The sequence below is a fragment of the Petaurus breviceps genome, unplaced genomic scaffold (assembly GCF_028583685.1).
Source record: "Petaurus breviceps papuanus isolate PSGF00001 unplaced genomic scaffold, PetGlider_PUasm1.0 90743, whole genome shotgun sequence".
Lineage (NCBI taxonomy): Eukaryota > Metazoa > Chordata > Mammalia > Diprotodontia > Petauridae > Petaurus > Petaurus breviceps.
Genome location: NW_027187332.1, coordinates 5,114,847 through 5,119,956, shown reverse-complemented (window position 1 = coordinate 5,119,956; position 5,110 = coordinate 5,114,847).

Sequence of the window (5,110 nt, the reverse complement as noted above, 5' to 3'; positions counted from 1 at the left end):
AAATTGTTTCTTCTTTTCTGCTTGTAATATTTTCTCCTTGATCTGGGAACTCTGAAACCTGGGTATAATATTCCTAATAGTTTTCTTTTCTGGATTTTTTCAAAAGGTGATCAGTGGATTCTTTCGATCTCTATTTTGCCCTCAGGTCCTTAAACATCAGGGCAGTTTTCCTTGAGAATTTCTTGAAGGATGATTTATATGTTCTTTTTAAATCATGGCTTTCAGATAGTCCAATAATTTTTGAATGATTTCTCCTGGATCTATTTTTTCAGGTCAATTGTTTTTCCAATGAGATATTTCACATCACCTATTTCTTTTTCTGTTTGCATCTGTTTAATAGTATCTTGATTTCTCAGAAAGTGAGTAGTGTCCATTTGCTCCAATCTAATTCTGAAGGAATGATTCTCTTTAGTGAGATTTTGAGATTATTTTTCCATTTGATAAATTTGTCTTTTTAAGTCATTCTTCTCCTCATTGAATTTTGGAGTCCCTTTTGCGATTTGATTTAGACTATTTTTTAAGGTGTTATTTTCTTCAGTCAGGTTGTTGACTCTCTTTTCATGATTTTCTTGCATCATTCTCATTTTTCCCCAATTTTTTCCTCCAATTCTCTTATTTTGTTTTCAAAATCTTTCTTAAGTTCCTCTTTGGCCTGTAACCAATTGATATTTTTTTGGAAGCTTTTGGTGCAGGAGTTCTTACTTCATTTTCCTCTTTGTGTTCCATTCTTTGATCCTTTTTGTCCCCCCAAAAGGAAATAAGAAGTCAGATTCCTCTGCTTGCCTTGCTTCCTTTGCATGTTCATGTTGCCACTCAATTATTTGATTTTCGACTTTTGCCACAGTAGGATCCTGCTTCAAGAGAGGAGAGCTTTGTCCAACATTTTTGGGGTTTTTACATCTTCTGGAGCTATTATTTGTCTGCTCTCTCTGAAGCCTCCACCATCTCTGGCACATCTATGTCACACACCCCAGGACTTCCACCCTAGACAGAGATCTAGATCCAAGTAGGTTAAAGCAAGACTTATTACCCCTCAGACTGGTTGCTAGGTCCCCCTCCAATTTGCAGGCCAGCAGCTCTTAAGCCACCATGAGGCAGTGGTGGCTCAGCAGCCACACCCTATCCTCTTCTACCTCCTAGGGGCAGGGGCCAGACCATATTTGCAGACCCCCTGTTCTCCCAGTGCCCATACTGTACTCTCATTTTGTCTTTGGCATATATGGGTTGATAATTATGAAAACTGCCACAGCTGCTGGAGATCCACTCTCCCAAATTCCCTGCAGCTGGCCTGTCGGGTGCCCTGAGTCTTAAACTGTGGACTCATGCAGGGCTGGGCTCAGCTCCCAGCACACTGCAATGGACACTTCCTGTGCACCTCTTATGATGTCTTTAGTGGGTGGTTTATTTCTCTCTGTCACTTTGTGGATTTTGTAGCACTAAAGTGTTTTTTAAAGTCATTTTTTATAGGTATTTGAGGTGATTATGGAGGAGCATACGGAATTTTCTTGCTTCTATGCTGCCATGTTGCCTCCATCCCTAAATGGGTAGTCTTTCAAAAAATATACATAATACTCATATTGTGAAAGAAAACATAGAAATAAATTCAAGAAAAATAAAGTTTTTTTAAAGGATGTTTCAATTTGCATTCAGACAGTACCAGTATTTTTTTTCTAGGGATTGATAGCATTTTTCATCATGATTCCTTCAGAGTCATCTTGGATCATTGAGAAAATAGCCAAGTAATTTACAGTGGATCCTCTGGCAATATTGCTATTTCTTTGTATTAAGTACATTTAACTTTGCATCAGCCCATTCAAGTCTTTCTAGATTTATCTGAGAGCATGCTGCTCCTTATTTTTTTTAAAATACAATAGCATTTCACCATAATTACATACAACAATGGTTCATCCTTTCCCAATCAATCGACATCCCCTCAATTTCTAGTTATTTACTCCAAGAAAAGAGTTGCTATAAGTCTTTTTTTGTATATAAAAGTTATTTTCCATGTTGTTTTTATCTCTTTTGGGAAACAGACCTAGTAGCGTATTCCTACCTCAAGGTGCTATGCTTGGTTTGATAGCCCTTTGGACACAGTAACATATTGCTCTACAAAATGGTTAAATCATTTAACAACTTTACCAACAGTGTAGTAATAGCTTAATTTTCCCACATCACTGCCAACATTTGTTATATTCCTTTAATATCATTTTAGAAAATCTGATAGGTGGTGAGTAGTAGCTCAGAGATATTTTTTTTTCTTTTTAAATTGCCTTTGTCTAATTGATGGCAATTTAGAACATTTTATATAACCATAGATGGCATTGATTATTTCATCTGAAAATTGCCTGTTCATATCTGTTGACCATTTATTATTAATTGAGGAATACCTCTTATTTTTATAAATTTGATTCAGTTTCCATATGTTTAGGAAATTGGGTCTATATAAGAGAAACCTGCTGCAATTTTTTTTCACATTTATGATTTCTATGCATTTTCTTCCATCCTGTTCTTCCCCTTTATCCTTCTCTCTCTCTCCTTTGATTCTGTCCATTCTCAACTGTTTTGGTTCTTTTACCTCCCTGAATCTGCTATTGAATCTATCAGATGCACTACTTCTTCCCCCCTACCCCCTTTTTCCTGTAGGGTAAGATATTTCTATACCCAACTAATGATGTATATTATTCCCTCTCTGAGCCAAATCCAAGGACAGTGAGATTCACAAACTCCTGAGCCAAATCCAAGGACACAGGTTCACAACCTCCCTCCCACTTCCCCAAGATTCTCCTCCACTGTAAAAGTTATTTTGCAAGTCCTTTATGCCAGATTATTTACCACATTCAATCTTTCTCTTTCCCCTTGTCACAGTGTTTTCTTCTTTCTTATAATTTTATTAGATAATTTTCCCAATTATATTCATCTCACACCCATTCTCTAAATGTATACTTCTTCTAACCACTAATTATGAGGACTTTCAGAGTTACAAATATAATTTATCCATGTAGGGATATATGGGGGACATTTTAAACAAAATTTTGTAAGAAAAAAGAGAAAAGCAAAAGACATGAAATAGGTCAAGAAAAGAATACTTGTTTATACAGTATGAAAGCTGAAACAGGGAACTAGAGTTCAAACTTGTTCAGCTTCAACTAGGAATGTACCACCTCAGGAGAATTTTTTTTTTCCTTTTGTCACCATACATATCTGTAAATGACCATGGTACCAAGGTGAATATTGATTGGTGACTTCCAAATAAATTTTAGTGAGTGCATGAAATTGCAAAAACAGGGTAAATGAATAATTAGAATTGTTAATGAGGGGGGTGGAGCCAAGACAGTAGAGTAAAAATAGGAACTCTGCGGGCTCCCACTCCAAACAACTGCAATGCCTGTAAAATATGACTGTAAACACATTTTGGAACTACAAAACACACATAGAGAGAAAAACAAATCTGCCACTGAAGGCAGCTTGGCAGACACACAGGAAAAGTCTGTCACACTGAGCAGGGAGCCAAGCATAGTTCCATGTGAACTGCTCGCAACCAGACCTGGCATGGCCCAAACCCAAAGAACAGACCTGACAAAATAGGCTTCAGGACAGTGAATCACCAGCAGCTGTGGTGGTTTCCAAACTTCTTAACCCATAAATGCCAAAGAGAAAGTAAAAGGTCAGTGGGGAATTCTGTTTCAACTGGGTGATGGAAGAGTGTGGTCTGGACACTGCCCTGGGGCAAAAGATAGAAGAGGTGTGGTGGTTGCAGCTGCTGCTGCATGGCTGCCTCCAGAACTCTTTGCCTGCAGATTGTAGGGGAACCAGCAACCATTTGAAGGGTAATCACACTTGCACTGAACTTCTTGGATTTGGATCACCATCCTAGGTCCTGGAGTGTGTGAACAGTGTGCCAGAACAAGGGATTTCTGTAGAGAGGTCACCCTCTTCATAGCTCTGTCAACTTCTGAAAAAACTCTAGCAATTTGGGGCAAGGCTCTCTGCACCGTGGAAGCAGTTTTTTTTTTTTTTTTTATCATGGCAAAGAGCTCAAATTCAAGGATTTGGCTGGCAAGATGACCAAGCAAAAGAATTGCAGTCAGACAATAGAATTCTTTTTTGGGGACCAAAAGGATCAAAACATGGAATGAGAAAAAGTCAATGACATCAAAATGCTGACATCAAAGACTTCCAAGAAAAATATGAACTGATTACAGGCAATGTAGGAGTTTAAGAAGGATTTTGAAAACCAAGTAAGAGAAGGGGAGGAAAAATTGGAAAGAGAAAGGAGAGTGGTGTAAGAAAATCATTAAAAGTGAGTCAACAGCCTGCTAAAGAAGAACAAAATAATACTGAAGAAAATAACACCTTAAAAGATAAACTGGCTTAAATGGCAAAAGAGGCCAAAAAAGCCAGTGAGGAGGAGAATGCTTTAAAAAAATGGAATTGCACAGGTGGAAAAAGTAATTTCTAAAACTCACTGAATAGAATAATGTCTTCAAAATTAAATTATAGAAGATGGAAGCTAACGACTTTATGAGAAATCAGGATACTATAAAACAGATACAAACAAATGAAAAAAATAGAAGGATATGTGAAATATCTCATTGGAAAAACTGCTGACCTGGAAAATAGATCCAGGAGAAATCATTTAAAAATTATCAGACTACCTGAAATTCCTGATCAAAAAAAGAACCTAGAAATTATCCTTTAAGATATTCTCAAGAAAAACAGCCCTGATGTTTTAGAACCATAGGGCAAAACAGAAATTGAAATAATTCACTGATTGCCTTTTGAAAAAGATCCCAAAAAGAAAATCCCTGGGAATATCAGAGCCAATTTCCAGAGTTCTGTAGCAGCAAGCACCCCAGCATTCCCAGGGTGGCTGCTAGCAATACAGGTTCTTGGATCTGCTTTGTTAAAGGAAAGCAACTCAAAATGGGTTAACAAGCTTACTTTAATCAGTCAGACATATATCATTTACCTTGTTCAGGAGAAAAGGTCAGCACCCTGAACCTCAAAGTATACAGGCATAATTATCAAGACAGAAACATCAAGTAGACAGATTTCCAAACTGTCCAACCATTACATCCATACCCAGTCAACATCTGGGTTTCCACATTCT